Source organism: Moschus berezovskii, chromosome 4 (assembly GCF_049115385.1).
Source record: "Moschus berezovskii isolate FMDL1 chromosome 4, NW_MosBer_1.0, whole genome shotgun sequence".
Lineage (NCBI taxonomy): Eukaryota > Metazoa > Chordata > Mammalia > Artiodactyla > Moschidae > Moschus > Moschus berezovskii.
This window is the reverse complement of record NC_142463.1, coordinates 92646996-92665476: the sequence shown is the minus strand read 5'-3', so window position 1 is coordinate 92665476 and position 18481 is coordinate 92646996. Positions and strand designations below refer to the sequence as shown.

At 44.0% G+C, this 18481-nt stretch overlaps 1 long non-coding RNA gene across 3 annotated transcripts in view; it reads right to left on the bottom strand.

The window, feature by feature from the left end:
• LOC129540509 (uncharacterized) overlaps positions 1-18203 on the bottom strand; it is a 53009-nt gene extending 34806 nt beyond the window's left edge. For all 3 annotated transcript variants that reach the window (XR_008682668.2, XR_016037256.1, XR_008682669.2), the window contains exons 1-2: positions 18005-18203; positions 16369-16482 (exon numbers count right to left, since the gene is read on the bottom strand). This is a non-coding gene — a long non-coding RNA (uncharacterized LOC129540509). The remainder of the gene's footprint in view (positions 1-16368; positions 16483-18004) is intronic.
• Between the last annotated feature and the right edge of the window lie 278 nt (positions 18204-18481).

Sequence of the window (18481 nt, the reverse complement as noted above, 5' to 3'; positions counted from 1 at the left end):
ACTTTTTTTGGTATGTTTTTGTTTTGTTTCATTGAGGTATAGTTGATGTACAACATTATATAAGCTTCAGGTATACAACATAGTGATTCACAATTTTTAAAGGTTATACTCAATTTATAGTTATTATAATATATTGGCTATATTCCCTGTGTTGTACAATGTAACCTTGTAGCTTATTTGTTTTATACATAATAGTTTATACCTCTTAATCCCCTACTCCTATTTTTTAGGGCAGGGCAGGGCAGAAAACTAGAGTAGACATTTTTCCAGAGAAAACATACAGATTGCCAACATGCACATGAAAAGGTGCTCAACGTTGTTAATCATCAGAAAAATGCAAATTAAAACCACAAAGGGATATTACCTCACACCCGTAAGAATGTGTGTGTGCTAAGCTGCTTCAGTTGTACCCAACTCTTTGAGACCCTATAGACTGTAGCCCACTAGACTTCCCTGACCCACTGGAGTGGTTTGCCATGCACTCCCTCAGGGGATCTGCCTGACCCAGGGATTGAATCTCCGTCTCTTATGTCTCCTGAGCCCCGTCTGAATGACAATCATCAAAGGGAACACAAATAACAAATGCTGGCAAGTGGGGATGTAAATAGGTGCAGTCACTATGGAAAACAGTACAGAGACTTCTCAAAAATCTCAGAACTACCACATGACCCTGCAATTCCAATCTGGGTATATATAAAAAAAAAAAAAGCACCAATTCAAATAGATACCTGCACCTCAGTGTTCACAGCAGCACTACAACTTCACTTACAACAGCCAAGACATGGAAGCAACCTAAGTGTCCATCAGCAGATAAATGGATAGAGAAAATATGGTGTGTATCTATCTATATATGTGGTATTTACACATATACAGGTATATGTAGTATATATATGTGATACACACACATACTATAATACTACTTACCCATTAAAAAGAACAAAATTTTGTCATTTGCAGCAACATACATGGACTTGGAGGGCATTAAGTCAGACAAAGACAAGTACTGTATCATATCACTTATATCTGAAATCTAAAAAATACAACAAACTAGTGATTATAACAAAAAAGAAGCAGAACCACAGATAAATAGAGAACTAGTGGTTACTAGTGGGGAGAAGGAGTGAGGAAAGAACACATTTATTTTTTGAAGGAAAAAATATCTTAAGGGAAAAAACTTACAGAAAGTAGAAGCCCCTTTTTAAACTCTTTCTGGCTCTGGTCCCTTCCAGCCTTCCTCAGATGTACCCACTGTCCTGAAGCTGATGCACACCCACCTTTGGGCATATATTTCCTATTTGAAACTATCTTCCAAGTGGCTTCCAAGCTACCAGTGAGAACCGTGTGGCTGTGGAAAGGAGCTACACAACTGAGAACTCCCTAAATCCATGTCTCGGGTTAAGTACTGACTGCTTTTGTTCCTTTCACACTCCTATTAATTTTTTTCCTTTTCTACTTACAGACACTCATTTTTCTAGCTGAAAATAGAAAATCTTATCAGATTGGAATAGCAGTCCTTCTTGCTGTAGTTTTTTTTTTCCCCAAAGACGAGATGAATTTGAGCCTCGTCAGAAAGCCATCTGCTGTGGACGCACAGACCTATTCAGAGCCAGAAAAAGAAAATAAAGGAGGGGGAAAGCCCCGGCTTTCTCATTTTAAAACAAAGAGCTTTGGCTCGTGAGCTCCACGCTTCTGACAAAGGCTGACCACAGAGCAGCGTGCGCCGACCAGGAATACAGGGTGTGAGGAGTTCTGCATTGAGCACGCTGACCTTGTGGAACTTTGCTACTAATGAAGAAGACACTTAATGAACAGGGAAGAAGGCTCCAAGTCCAGCCCTCAGAGTCCCCACAAGTTCTCTATGAAAAATGGCCATTGGATTTGTGGTCTGCTGCCCGCTGCCCCTATCATAGGAGAAGGCAATGGCACCCCACTCCAGTACTCTTGCCTGGAAAATCCCATGGATGGAGGAGACTGGAAGGCAGCAGTCCATGGGGCCGCTGAGGGTCCGACATGACTGAGCGACTTCACTTTCACTTTTCACTTTCATGCATTGGAGAAGGAAATGGCAACCCACTCCAGTGTTCTTGCCTGGAGAATCCCAGGGACGGGGGAGCCTGGTGGGCTGCCGTCTATGGAGTCGGCCATGACTGAAGTGACTTAGCAGCAGCAGCAGCCCCTATCATCATTGCCATCCCTTCTGCTGATTTCATTTCACTCATGGTCACTCCTGTTGTGTCAGACCTTGCCAGTCTTGATGTAGGACTATTATGGAAGGATGCTGTGAGGTCTTCAGAAAACACTTCCTTCAGTCCATGGGGTACCCTTACATTTGCTGTTGCTGGCAGATCTTAAGCTAAGGGGCTGCCTACTCCTGATTTCTGTTGAAATACTTCATCCTTTATCTTCCTCAAGTCATGGAGCAAAAAATAAATTGCAGCATGAAAACTCACACCCAAAACCAAGTATTTTGATACTCTTGAGAATATTTAAATACTGTTCTTTTTTCCAATTTTAATTTTAATGTCTATTTTTATAAGTATAAAAGTAAAATACTTAAATAATATATAAATACATAACTTAGAAAGTTAGTCCTTTCTTATCCTAGCTCATAGAAAACTGTTAACAGAATTTTTCACCATTCATGTTTCTTCAGTTCTGTGAAACTCCACACTTTAGCATACTCTGTGCTCCCCACAGTAATTACTCTCCTCTTTTACCTCTGGCTACCCACTTAACATGGGACTTCCCAGGGGGCACAGTGGTAAGTGCAGAAGACTCAAGAGACGTGGGTTCAATCCCTGGGTCAGGAAGATCCCCTGGAGTAAGAAATGGCAACCCACTCCAGTATTCTTGCCTAAACATTTTCATGGACAGAGGAGCCTGGTGGGCTACAGTCTATGGGGTCGCAAAAAGTAGGATATGACTGAGCACATCACAGCACCTGTTTAATACGACTTTCCTCCAGACTATAAGCTCCATAAGGACCTACACCCTGTCTGTCTTATTTAGCTGTGGTAGCCCCAGTGTCTAACCACTGTACCTGGCACACAGTTGGCACTCAACATAAATTTGCTAAGTGAATGCTTTCACTCTGGCCATGGGAAGCAGGTAGAGCAGACTCTGTAATGCCTTTTTGTTGATGAGGAAACAGACTCAATTCATGAGTTGTCCACAGTCACAACTATTAAATAGTAAAGTTGAATCTCAATCCAGATCTTCTGATTCCACATCAAAAAGACTTTCCCTCTAAGTACGCTACTGCTGCTAAGTCACTTCAGTCGTGTCCGACTCTGTGCGACCCCATAGACGGCAGCCCACCAGGCTCCACCGTCCCTGGGATTCTCCAGGCAAGAACACTGGAGTGGGTTGCCACTTCCTTCTCCAATGCGTGAAAGTGAAGTCGCTCAGTCATGTCCGACTCTTCGCGACCCCATGGCCTGCAGCCTACCAGGCTCCTTTGTCCATGGGAGTTTCCAGGCAAGAGTACTGGAGTGGGATGCCATTGCCTTCTCCACCTTCAAAGTATATCTTCCCCTTAATAACAAACTGTCAGAGAATCATGCCCATGTTCCTAATCAGAGTCTTAACTGTGTCCAACTTACCCCAAGAAGTCTCCATTTCACACAGAGGGGAAATGCATTGTTTGGAGGGGTTATTTTTTGGAAATGTAGTTGGTTTACAATGTTGTGTTAATTTCTACTTTACCAGAAAGAGACTTTTATATATATATTCTTTTCCGTTATGAATTGTCACAGGATTTTGAATATAGTTCCCTGTCCTACACAGCAGGGACTTGTTGCTTATGAAATGCATTCAGTTTTGACATTTTTGAGTTAGAAGTAAATAAGCCAGAGAGGAAAGATTACCGTTCATTATTTCAGAAGATAAAACAGTGTTCAGGGAATGAGTTGTGAGGTTGCTTGCTGAGCAAATTATTCAAACATGGAGTTCAGTTCTGTTTGGCTGTGCTAACAGAACTGTGGGCCCCTGTCCACTCTTGGCTTGCTCCCACACCCCTGGGCTCCTGGCCACACACAATTAGCCTCCAGGAGCTTGGGCAAGCTTGGGTCTCCATGGCATTCACTGGAGGTGAGACTCTAGATGTGTGCCCCACAGTGCAGCAAGGCTCTACACAGCCACTTGTCTGCAGAATGACATTTCCGTCCAAACACTTCAGGGCTGGTCAAAAATTAATGGAATTGCCAGTGGTCCAGAGCATCTGGCTCCTGCGAAGAGGCTTGACCTCCCAAATGACTCTCTTTTGTGGTATAATCCTTTGTTTCCTTCTACACTCTTACATAGAACTTTAGCTCCTTTATTTTCAGAAGGGACAATTTTCTTCAGGGAAGAATTGTGCCAATTCCTCAACATTATATTGCAACTTAAAGGACATTTGTCTTCCTTCCCTTGTTTTCATTTTGCTTTAAGTCAGTTTTAGTTAGTAATTCTGATATAGACTAGCTAAAAGCAGTGCTTTCCACACTCATTGCCTTAATCACAGAAAAAGAATCCTTCCCTTTCTTACTCTTTTTCTTCTCTCTCCTCCCTTCCTCTTCTTCTTTCCCTCCCTCCTGCTCTTCCTTTCTTCCCTCCTATAGGCAACAGTTTTTATTTTTTTAAAAGCCTTGTTTTGTAAAGTTCTTTGTTTATAAAAGACATTTATTTTATTTTTTGGGGCTCCAAAATCACTGCAGATGGTGATTGCAGCCAGGAAATTAAAAGACGCTTACTCCTTGGAAGGAAAGTTATGACCAACCTTGATAGTATATTAAAAAGCAGAGACATTACTTTGCCAACCAAGGTCCGTCTAGTCAAGGCAATGGTTTTTCCCATGGTCATGTATGGATGTGAGAGTTGGACTGTGAAGAAAGCTGATCGCCGAAGAATCGATGCTTTTGAACTGTGGTGCTGGAGAAGACTCTTGAGAGTCCCTTATACTGCAAGGAGATCCAACCAGTCCATTCTAAAGGAGATCAATCCTGGATGTTCATTGGAGGGACTGATGCTAAAGCTGAAACTGCAATACTTTGGCCACCTCATGCGAAGAGTTGACTCACTGGAAAAGACTCTGATGCTGGGAAAGGTTGGGGGCGGGAGGAGAAGGGGACTTCGGAGAATGAGATGGCTGGATGGCATCACCGACTCTGTGGACATGAGTTTGAGTGATTTGGTGATGGACAGGGAGGCCTGGCGTGCTGTGATTCATGGGGTCGCGGAGAGTCGGACACGACTGAGCGACTGAACTGAACTGAACTGATATATATACACACATGACCATGTGAAGTAGCTCAGTCATGTCTGACTCTTTGCAATCCCATGGACTGTAACATACCAGGCTCCTCTGTCCATGGGATTTTACAAGCAAGAGTACTGGAGTGGGTTATCATTTCCTTCTCCAGGGGATCTTCCCGACCCAGGGATCGAACCCAGGTCTCCCTAATTGCAGGCAGACACTTTACCGTCGGAGCCATCAGGGAAGCCTATATATATGCATACATATACATATAGATATCATATATATATATATAGAGAGAGAGAGAGAATACACAAAACTGACTTAACCAGGTATTTTTAAAGTCCCAGTTGTTAAAGCAATAAGATTAGATGGACTTGATCATGGACATAAAGACTATAAAACTGGCATACAGTTCCAAATATATATGGGAATAAGTATATTATAAAGTAATATTTTTCAAATCAATAGACAGAAGATGGATTATTCAATAAATGGTGGTAAAAAACACTGGCTAGCCATTTGGGAAAAGTATTCATGGATCAAAATCTCATTTTTTTATATAAAAATAAAATCCAGAAACATCATCAACAGTTCATATTAAAAACAAACCATAAAATAGCAGAAAAATTATAAAATTTTTCATAACTTGGAGATGAAGAGACTTTTTTAAATTTATTTTTTATTGAAGGATAATTGCCTTACAGAAGAGATGAAGAGACTTTTATAACACTAAAAAATTCAGAATAGGAAGTATTGGTAGATTTTCAATATAAAATTTAAATCTTCTTGCTAAAAAGAAATGTACACTTAAAAGGTTGAGTGTGGTGAAGCAAATGGCAACCCATTTCAATATTCTTGCCTGGGAAATCCCATTGACAGAGAAACCTAGTGAGTTACAGTCCATGAGGTCACAAGAGTCAGACATGACTTAACGACTAAACTACTACCACCATCAGTATTATATTGGAATAGTTTTATTTTTTCTGATATTCATCTGTTTATTGTATCTTTGATATAATTTTATACTGTTTCAAGTTTTACTGAGTAAAAAAAAATTTATTAATTGAAAAAATAAAAGCTTAAGTGATAAAGAACAAATTATGAAATTACAATATTACCCATATAAGGTTAATATCCTCAAAGTACAAAATGCTTTTTTAAATCAATAAAATTTGCTTCTCAATCTTACTGTCAAGATAGTGAGATTAGGGATAGTTTCTACTTTCTTCTATATAGTCTTCTGTACTTCTAATTTTTTTTTTACAGTAAGTATTTTAATGCATTAAATCTGTTAGTTTGGGGAAAAAAATAGTTAAAAGATATAGATGGACATCATTTTTCTTAATACTTAAAAGTCCAAAATAATTTTTTCAGAATGGTCCGACGGTTCTGCTTTGTAATATTAATCATTACACTTGGCCTTTAATATATACATACAGTAAAATAAGACCAACTGAGAAAAATAAGATACATGAGAAATAGTGGAAATAAGACAAAGGAATTTTAATATGAAATGGGAGACCCCCCACACTGAGGCCATTTATTCTTTCAAAACCTGATTTGAATCTAAATCTTTGGATTAAAATTTGGCCTTTTCTTTTTTTATGGATAAGAGTCCATTGAACAAAAGCTCTTTCGCCCCTCAAATAGTTATTTTTAGTGCTAAGGTCTTTTCTTCTTAATACAGAGTGGTTTTTTTTCCCCCTGACATCTAAGTTGTACCATTAAGTTAAATGTATGATTTAAAACTCAATTTTACTGAAGCTGTAGGTAGAATTAAAGGGATCATACAGATGAGCGATTTCATTGAATGTCACCTCACATAAATTTACATAAAGCTGTAAAAATCTACACAGTCTCCAAAACTTCTTCTGAAGGAGAAAAGGGAGGAAAATATCTATTGAGCACATAGAGTTTGTCAAGACCTCTCTTGAGCTTCTTTAGGAATATCATCTCACTTAATCCTCAGAGCCAAGAGGGGAAGTTAGAATTACCATCCTCATTTCATGGATGAGAGAACAGGCTCTTTGCAGTTAAATGATTTACTGGATATGACACCCACCTGATTCAAGCACCTATGCATGATCTTTCTCCTGTACCCATGAACAACTTCTATGATGTAAGAGAACTTGCACAGCCTCAGTTCCCTACGTGGTCCTGAAGTCCTTTGCTGGTGTCTGGAATGATCTGAAAACTAGAGATGCTTCCCCCCAGCAGCACTGAGGCATCCACGTGCGCTCCCCATGCTCACCACAGGGAGCATCCAGCCACGGGTGCCCACTCTCAGAGCCCAGGGTGGATGTTAGGGGAAGCACACTGATTGAAACTGCCCACCCTGGCCAGGCACCATAGTAACCATTTGCATGAGCTGTTTTATGACAGGACGTCCTGGTAAGGAACACAGAACTAATAAGCCTCCACCAACCCGAAGAGTTCAGGAAAGGTCAAAAGGAGACACCACATGTCTGACCACCTCCCAGAATCCTTCTCTCTGGCATCCATCTTGGTTGAACAAGGCGTGCACCACCAGGAAGGACTCTGAGTCAGAACGATTGGCTAAAGAAAACCCGGAAACTAATCCCATCACCATAAAACCCGAGACTGCAAGCCATGTGACAGAGCTATTCTCCTGGGATCCCTGCTACTCTCTGCCCGGGTGCCCTTTCCCAATAAAATCTCTTGCTTTGTCAGCACATGTGTCTCCTCGGACAATTCATTTCCAAGTGTTACACAAGAGCCTGGTTTCAGGCCCTGGAAGGGTCCCCCTTCCTGCAACAAATGGCAATTCTGGCGGGGACTCATCCTCACTGTGACTGATATCCTGACCACTCGGGGTTCTCAGGGGCCAGCTTGCCTGCCAATGGACCAGACCCAGCAGCCGCAACTGGGACCCTTTTGTCCCTGGTCTCTTCCTGATGCAGACAACTGGCCAGAGTGCCCCGACCAGGTAAGGAAAAAGAGACTTTATTGACCTCTCTCCCCTGCCCTCTCTCTTTCTTATCCTTAACCCTTCCTATCCTTCCCCTTTTTTCTAGTCCCCGGTCCTGGACGCAGCCGAGCCCACTGGAGTCTGGCTTGCCTCACTGCACAAACTGACCACTAGCAGCAGCTGGCCTCAGTGACACTGTTTTGTGTTCTGGTTTCTTCTGTTTTACTTGCCAGTACTCATATCTAATGTCCAGAGGAAGAGTCTGGCAGAGAAACCCCAGGCCCTGCCTGGCTCTACCAGTTTCCAGCTGTGTTCTCTTGTGCAAGTGGCCTGATTCTCTAAGCCTGTTTCCTTACCTGAAACGGGAGATCTTTCTTGCACACCTGACTGTGGTTTGGCTTTAACAATGGAAACCCGTGCCTGGTGCTGCCCAAGTGTTATACAACATGAGCTGCTACAGTCCCTCAGTCTGGTCTCTGAGGCGTATCTAATGGCAGAACTCAAGATCACCCTCCCTTGCTGGCCAGGCCTTTGGGTCTAAACCACACTTGGGTCCTCAGCCCTGCATTTGGGAAATACTTTCCCCGAGGCAGCTGCATAAGCCCTGGCTGGCCTTCCTTCTCAGCAGGCCTGTGGTCATTCTGGGCTCGCCTGGATTCTAGGAAGTCTCCAAATTAGACACAAGCCTCATCTGTGGACAGACTCCAGTCTCCCTTAGAACCTAAAATAACATAGGGCTGATATGCTCATGGAATTAACGTTGAATTGAACCTTTTCCTTCTGACAGTTCTGCCAGAAACTTGTTTCAACAGAGTGACAGTGGCTAGCTTGTGAATGAGCGTCATCTGGGGGACCTTCAGCTGCTGCTACAGGGCTACCTCTAACCCTGCACAGAGATCCTTCTGGGGCGAAATGGAGACGCTGCCTAGCACTCTCTTCCCAGCTCTTCCTTGCCTGCCTCACCTCTGTCTCATTTTCTGAACTTCCTTAGCAGATTGTTGCTACAGGATAGATGCCAAAGGCTCACTTCCCCATTATTAATGGCCTAAGAGAAGGACGGGTAATTCACTGCAAACTTTGCCCAACACTGTTACAGGCTAAGACTCAGAGAGAGGACCCAGTTACAAGGGGTCAGTGCTTCCCATCAGCGCTACCCTCCCCACCTGATAATTTTGTTTCCTTAACGCTCCTGCATGAGCTTCCCTTGTAGCTCCGCTGGTAAAGAATCCATCAGCAATGCGGGAGGCCTGGGTTCGATCCTGGGTTGGGAAGGGCCCCTGGAGAAGGAAACAGCTACCTACTCCAGTATTCTGGCCTGGAGAATTCCACGGGCTGTATAGTCCACGGAGTCACAAAGAGTCGGACACCATGGAGCAACTTTCACTTTCACTTTTCACTTTCAATATGCCTGCATACCTTTGTTGCCAAGCCTTTGCTCATGCCATTCCCACCCCACGGAATGCTCTTCCCCATCTCTGTCCTTGGAAGTCTATAACATCCCCTCTACAAGTTCCCAGACACCCACCATTATGATTGGCTCACCCATCTGTATTAGCAACAGGACATTCCTCTGTGCGTGCCTGAGATTGCATATGTTTTGGTCAAATTGATTTATCTTATTTCATTTAACACATTTTTAATGTCTTCCCCTTTGTTTTTTTAATTAATTTACTTGACGTGCTAGGTCTTAATTGGGGCACATGGAATCCACTTCCCTGACCAGGGATCAAATCTGGGCCCCCTGCATTGAGAGCAGGGAGTCTTAGCCACTGGACCACCAGGGAAGTCCCCGTTTTACACATTTTAAAAACATTATTCCAGGAAGAGGGCCATACCTTCCCCGATTATCTAAGACACCAGAAAGTGAAGCAGCCTTGGTCTAGACTGTGTAGCCCATGCCCTCCCCATCCAACAATGCCCAGCACACAGTAGGCTCTCAGTGCCTGCTTGTTGATTTAAACTGGGCCAGTGTGGGTGACAGTTCTCACAACATGTTGTGGCAGTGCGTCCCCAAGCAGCTCAAGCAGCTCTGTCTCTTACCAAGGACCAGGGTCACTCTCATTTTACATGTGCTGCTTGGCTGCCCTGCTGACCAGGCTCCAGCACGGCCTTGAGGCTCCCACACTGCTGACCCAGCTGTGACAAACAGAAGACTGGAATCCAGCTGTGAGCATGTCTGCAGCTTCTCAAGGTCACACCGAAGGCTCCATCTGAGGGCCCAGGATCCCAAGTATGAAATACAGTTTCAGCAGAATTTCCCTTTGGCTAATTTGTCTTCTTTAGTATCCAAGCAGAAAAATCAGACTCATTGTTCTGCTCTTAATAAAAATAAAATTCAGTCTGGAGAAGCAGCAGAAAGCTGGTGGTGTCCATTCAGCTATGCAAGCCCGGTTGTCACTAAAGCTGATTGATAGCTACATGAGCATACAGAAATGATATCACTTTTATGTCCCTAGAAATTCCTCATTACACATTTTACCCCTCCTTCTGGGTTTTCAGTGATTGCTTCACAGTCAGGGATGGTCTAAGAAAACAACAGGGATCAGACTAATGAAATGCAAGAAGACAAAGTTGATTGGGGAGGGGAGGAGCACAGCTGTCTTGGAGCATCTACTGCCTCCCAGACCCTATTTCAGGCAGGTTACAATACGCTGATCCTCACTTTGCAAGGGGGGAAAGCCAGGGTTCAGAGAGGGCAATAAGCACCAGCCCCACACAACTAGTGAGAAGCAGGGCTGGGTTTGTCTCAGCTTTGTCCCACCACAAAGCCTGCGCACTTCCCAAATCGGTCCAGTGGCCTAGGGCGAGGGCAGCTTCGAGCTTGACCTGGATCTCTGGAGTGACAGATGTTTGGTCCTTTCATCTGGGTCTGTCTGAGTGTCCGTGGCCCCTGGTGCTGCCTGACCTAGCCACAGTCCTTGCTGGATGGGTGAAACAGCCACGTTTTTACTAACCGTAAACTGAGCAACAGGCAAAGTTATTGCCAAGAAGCCCCAGAGCAGGTGGCAGCACTCAGCCAGACTCTGCCACATTCACAAAAACAGAATATTGGCTTTTCTGAAATCCCCAAATTCCTGGCTGTCTTCTCCCAAATTCCTGGAAGGGACTCCCCTGGTGTCCCTTCCAGCTAGCATCTTTCCTACTCTTGCTCTGAACATCCTCACAGTGGTTTCCTCTTCTTCTGCAAACCTGCCCTAGCAAAGGACTTGGTAGGTGAATTCCCTCTGACTCTGATAGGGCCTAGTATATACTGCTCCCAGAGATATTATATTTTCCAAGAGCCAGACAACCTTACAGGTCAGGAATGGCTTTATAACTGTGACGTCTTTGGAGGAGATGGGTGAGGTAAGCAGAGAGAAACTATGAGAACGGAGAGGCAGAGGAATGTCTCCCAGTGGAGCCCTGAATTATACTCAGGGGGCAGCTGCCAAAAGTAAAGTTAGTCCTTTAAAAGTCTCTACCTAGTAAAGGGAACCCTCCTACACAGTTGGTGGGAACGTAAATTGGTATGGCCACTGTGAAGAACATTAAGAAGGTTTATCAAAAAACTAAAAATAGACCTACCAAGGACCCATCAATTCCATCCCTGGGTATATATCCAAAAGAAATGAAAGTACTAATTTGAAAAGATACATGTGCCCCAGTGTTCATAACAGCATTGTTTACAATAGCCAAGGTACAGAAGCAACCTAAGTGTTCACCAGCAGATGAACAGATAAATAGGATGTGGTACATGTACAAGGGAACACCACTACTCAGCTATAAAAAGAATGAAATTTTGCCATTTGAAACAACACAGATGGACTTTGAGGGCATTATCAGTTCAGTTCAGTTCAGTCGCTCAGTCGTGTCCGACTCTTTGCGACCCCATGAATCACAGCACGCCAGGCCTCCCTGTCCATCACCAAATCCCGGAGTTCACTCAAACTCATGTCCATCAAGTTGGTGATGCCATCCAGCCATCCCATTCTCTGTCGTCCCCCTCTCCTCCTGCCCCCAATCCCTCCCAGCATCAGAGTCACTTCCAGTGAGTCAGTCCGTCACATGAGGTGGCCAAAGTATTGGAGTTTCAGCTTTAGCATCAGTCCTTCCCAGGATTGATCATTCTTTATTAAAGGTTAAATAGAGAGGAAGGGTAGAAATACACTGACAGGGAAAATTTGTAAACTCTTAGAATCAAGAGTTCCTTCCATTCATAAAAAAGTCCATGAGTGTATAAAAGCAGTTACCTCACCAAAAAATTGCTTAACAGACTATTTAGGAGTATAGAGACTATAAAATGACTAAAATGCAGAAGTTTTAAATGACTTATAAAGTTGAGCCCAATACATGTTCAGTTCAGTTCAGTTCAGTTCCCAAGTGCAAAAATCAGACAGGGAAAGACAAATACTGTATGGTATCACTTATATGTGTAATCTAAAAAATACAAAAACTAATGAACATAATTTTTCTTAAAAAAAGCAGACTCATGTGGTTATCAGTGAGAGGGAGGCAATATAGGGATGAGGGATTAAGAAGTACAAACTATCAGGTATAAACTAAGCTATATGGATATATTGTACAGCATGGGGGATATAGGCAATATTTTATAATAACTATAAATGGTGTATAACCTTTAAAATTGTGACTCACTATAGTATACACCTGTAATTTATATATTATATAGCAGCTATACTTCAACAACTGGAGAAGGAAATGGCAACCCACTCCAGTGTTCTTGCCTGGAGAATCCCAGGGACAGGGGAGCCTGGTGGGCTGCCGTCTATGGGGTCACACAGAGTCGGACACGACTGAAGCAACTTAGCAGCAGCAGCATACTTCAACAAAAATTAATATTTAAAAAATTCTCCGTCTAGATGAGAATCCTGAAGTTGGTTCTGTAATCGATCACTGGACCAATTTCCTGTAGCCTTTTAAATTCCCAGCAGGGTTTACAGAGAGCCATTGTTTTCCCCTTTGTTTCTGATCTTCACCTCTTTGGAGGATTACTTCTTCTCTAGCCGCCCATTTGGCTGTTAAGCTGTCTGCAACCGTATCATGATACCAGGATAAAGGCAATGCCTGAAGAACTGACGCAGGCCTATAATTGTTGTGTCTCAGACAAGGCCAGGTTCCAGTCAGGGTGGGGCCTTCAGGGCAAGACAGAGGTGAACTCAGTTCACTGTGCTCAAGGGGCTTTCAGTCTGGTGGGGTATGCAGGAAATTTAAAGTATACCCACATATTCTTGGTACCTGGAAGTGGACTGCTGCCATAACAAAACACTTAAATGTGGGAATGGCTTTGGCATTGGACCTGTTGAGTGAATAAACAGGTGGATGGATGAAAACAGATAAAAAAAGAACATGATATGGTCTGGAAACTGAACTTACTCTGGAATTACTAGAGCAAGGGGTCCATTTTGATGGGAAGTGCAGGAATTTTCCTCATTCAAAAACTATTTATTGCCTATTTTGCTCCTGATACTATGCTGCTATCTAACACTGCAGTGATGGGCCCAACACACACAGTGCATGAGGCTGGGAAGGTGAGCTGATGGAACCCAGGTACACATAAGGCTCCTCTTTCTCCCTCCGTACCTTCAGGGTTATCACAAGGTCTCGACTCAGCTCCCTCTCTCCCTCTCCCTCTGCATCCACCTCCGCTCCCCTTGGCTCTGCGTCTATATTTCCTGCCCAGACACATCTGGGCCCCAGCTCCATTTGTGGCAGGTTGAACTGGTCCACAGAAGAAGCCCTGAAGACCTCTGCTGGGTGATGACCAGGCTTTTGTTATGCTCGCTGAGGGGTGCAAGCTGGGAGCCAAAGAGGAACACCTCAGTTAATGGGAGAGTTTAGGGGGCTCATGAGGAAAGGGAAAGAGGAAGCAGGAATGAAGAAGCTAAGTTTCTGCTGTCTGGTGGACAATGTCATTATTTTAACCTAATTCCCCTTGAAATCTTTGGCATATTATCTGTTAATCTATATATAATGTCTATTTTTTATGAATACAGTATCTATTAGATTTAATAATGCATTATCATATCTACTCATCATTAAGAACTACTTACTGAGCACCTCCTATGTGACAGGCAGTCAGTTAACGCACTGTGAAGTGGACTCTATTTGAGGGTGAGAGTCGCAGAGTGAGGGCAGCATCAAGATGGGTGTAGGGAGACTTCCCTGGTAGTCCAGTGATGAAGAACCTGCTTGCTAACACAAGGGACACGGGTTTGATCCCCAGTTTAGGAAGATCCCACGCGCTGTGGAGCAACTAAGCCCATGAGCTGCAACCACTGAAGCCTGCGCCCTAAAGCCCGCAAGCTGCAACAAGAGAAGCCGCTGCAGTGAGAGGCCTGTGCATGGCAACAGACAGCAGCCTCTGCTGCCACAACTAGAGAAAGCCCACGCAGCAAGGAAGACCCAGAGCAGACATATGCTGTGTTGTGCTCAGTCGTGTCCGACTCTTTGTGACCTCAGGGACTGTAGCCCGCCAGGCTCCTCCGTCCATGGGAATTCTCCAGGCAAGAATGCTGGAGTGGGTTGCCATGCCCTCCTCTAGGGGAATCTTCCCAACCCAGGGATCAAACCCAGGTCTCCTCCATTGCAGATGGATTCTTTACCAACTGAGTCATAAGGGAAGCCCCAGTGCAGACATAAATAAATAAATAAAGATGCAAGTAGGGCAATGGGAAGGTCTTCCCTAGGGATACCCCCGTCTGAGTGATACACCCATCCCACAGATACTCATGGAGCACCTGATATGTGCCAGAGGGCTGCAGAGCTGGACAAAGTAGGCAGAAAGGCCTGTCTTCCTGGGGCTCGGCTTCCTGGAACATATCTGTCCACAGCCCATTTCTTGTGGGTCCCACCTCAAATGCAACCTGCTGAACTCCTATTCTTACATTCAGCAAACTTACTTCTTTTGTATTGTTCCTCTCAGTTTGTGGTACCTGTGTTCCATATCTTAGAAAAAAACACTCTTATGCACATAATTACTTAAACAGAGTGTCATCCATCTCCTTTCCCTGTTATGAACTCACTATTGTCTAATAGCCCCTGTTAATATTAGATTGACAGCCATTGTTGCTTTGCATGTGTGTATTCTCCATTATGAGCTCTATATCAAAATGCCTGGCACATAGGAGAAACTCAGCAAACGTTTATCCAACAGAGGAGGGAAGCAATTGTAATAAAGTTAGCACAGGTAGAATTGATTCCCCCAGACCTCGGTAAATATTCCATGATTATCATCCTCCTAGCCTCTCCTCTCCCTCCTGCCTTTCCTAAGGCACTGGCTCTGCTCAGGTAGTGACAGCTCTTGCTGTATATTTCAGCTGTTGTTTGGCATCGAATCACATCACTGCCCCTGCTCCAAAATCATCACATCCAGGTTTCTCAAATTCCAGTCTGAATGCCTGTCGAGGCCAGGCTCACCCTCACTCTGGGCGCTGACCCTGCTCAGAGAATCTGCATTTTCCAAGCAGCCTCCTCCATAATTGCTCATTCTTCCCTCCACCAGATGTACACGACACTCTTCTATGAGCATCTGCTCCTCTCAGCCTAGCAGTGGGGAACCAGCCTACTCATGTACGTCTCACTCATTCATTCATTTTACACCTTGCCTTGCTCTGGAGCTCACAAAGATGTAAAACAGCAAGATTCAGTAGAGCCACTACATCCAGTTGCACAGGGTGTTCACTGCACAAAAGCACCCACTGAAGGGGAAGTTGGGGGCTGAAATCCAGTCCATCTCACCCAAGCCACGCAGCCCAGCTCAGGCTATACCTGCCCAGAGATGGCTTCTTTCTCTAATGTGCATAGTCTTCCACATGCCAGTGAGAATTAAAAGTAGAATGAAAGATGAAAGAGAGAAATAGACAAAGGACAGCCAGAAAAGCTATGAAAGCCCCCAGGGGCAGACATCTGTTCAAATCCTTGCCCAAGTGTGTCCCTTACGAAAAAGAGAGCCATAAACATGTCCAAGACACATCCAGGGGCTAAAACGAAGAGAAAGGGTAACCACTGCTGCTCCACAGGGAAAGACGAGAAGGATTTTGAAGAACATGTGTCACACTGCCTTGCACTCTGGTTGTTTCACTGGCCTCATTTCTAGACACATCAGAGTCTGATCAGGTAAGGCAAATGCTTATGAAGGGAAATGCAGCAGCCTCGCCTTCTCTCACATTGAAGAATCAGCATCACTAGTTCACAAGAATACACTTACCTAGGAAATGCTTGCGCGTGGGCTCTGGCCCCACTGTACCAGCTACCAACCGGGTAACCTGGGACTATAGTTGTTTTCTTGGATATTTCCGTTTGCACAATTCTGATGTGAATTCTGTGGGTAGAAAGAATGGGGAATGGATTCTGTAAAGGCTACAAGACTCTCAAATCTGAAAAATAAAGATCAGGGGTGATCCCTGGCCCTCCCATGCCTAATCCTACTTGCTGGCTTTGCTACCTTTGGCAAAACAATTTAAAAGGGCTTTGGCTTTAGCATCTGAGAGTCAATACTGCAAACATGTTTCTCATTTTGCCTGACCCACGTTTTACTGACACACTGATAACTCAGAGCTACTCAGGAATTTAACTCACCAGCGGGACCAAGAAAGAACTATAACCTCTGCTTACTGGCCCGAGGGTCTCAGATTAATAATTTTATAAACATTTTGCTTTGCTTAGTATGTGTAATGCGTGGGGAAAACTATTACAATAAACCAAATGATGGTTTACCTCAGGTCCACATCTTATAAGACCCATTCACACAAGATTATATTAACAAATGTAATCAACAAAATGACAAAATCTAACATTAAGTCAGCAAATGTTTCAGGAAGATGATACAGTCACACACCTGCCACCCCACTGGGGGATGTGTCTGGTTTTGTGGGTGGGAGCTGGAGGTTGGGGGGGTCACACTGGGTCCACCATCCTGGAGCCTGTCCAGGATCTCTGTGTTGTATCTTCTGGGGGCCTGCAGACCACCCAGCAGCTCCCACCTGTGTGCCGGCCACCTGCCAACCCTCAAGACTCCAGGGCCACCTCTAGCTTCAGAATAGCCCTTTCATTTCTTTCAGGTATTCTCTCAACATCTCTGACTTTGTTAACTTATAAAATGAGAATAATACTCTCTACCCCATACAACAATTCTGAGGTTTTGTGTTTTTTTTTTTTTGAGATAACATGCCAAGCACTTACTTAAAGTACCTGGCACATTAGCAGATCCTCAACAAAGTATAATCATCATCAATCTTCAGAGAAATAAAGGGATAGAATGTAGAGGTACTAGTCAAGTTTCTCTCCCTGGTCTTCCTTCTCTGGGTTAACTAGCGTCCCAGAAGCTAAAGCAGAAAGTGGACCTCTTTTTTTTAAAAAAAAAAAAGGACTTTTTAAATTTTCTATTGTGGTATAGCTGACTAACAATGTTGTGATAATTTCAGGTGAACGCAAAGGGACTAATCCATACATGTACATGCATCCATTCCAGAAAGTGGTCCTCTTTTTGCATGCCATACACCATGCCTGGGTTTAGGCCTGTGTGCTGAACAATTGCAATGAACACTGCTTTGTATTCACATCACTGTGGGACTAGAGGCTGAACACGGTCTGGAGAAAGGTGCCTAGCTCTTGACCTGGATAAGCTGGAGAGTCTCCTGGAATAATATATCTTCATCAATAATAAAAGGCTCTTTATACATATAGGGCATAAGACACATAGCCACTTAAAAAAAAATCTGCTTCAAAGGACAAGAGGCAACCTTTAAGAAGGTATAACTTGACAGCAACAAAAACAAAGAATCACCGTCCAAACCCTCACACCATCACACAGCAGGGAGAGAAACCCAGGCTGTCAGGCTTACCTATGAGAGGAGAGACAATTTAAATACTTTGTGCAGAAGGAAACAGAGGTTCAGTTCAGTTCAGTTCAGTCGCTCAGTCGTGTCCAACTCTCCGCAACCCCATGAATCACAGCACACCAGGCTTCCCTGTCCATCACCAACGCCCGGAGGTCACTCAAATTCACGTCCATCAAGTCAGTGATGCCATCCAGCCATCTCATTCTCTGTCGTCCCCTTCTCCTCCCACCCCCAATCCCTCCCAGCATCAGAGTCTTTTCCAGTGAGTCAACTCGTCGCATGAGGTGGCCAAAGTATTGCAGTTTCAGCTTTAGCATCAGTCCTTCCAGTGAACACCCAGCATTGATCTCCTTTAGAATGGACTGGTTGGATCTCCTTGCAGTCCAAGGGACTCTCAAGAGTCTTCTCCAACACCACAGTTCAAAAGCATCAATTCTTCGTTGATCAGCTTTCTTCACAGTCCAACTCTCACATCCATAC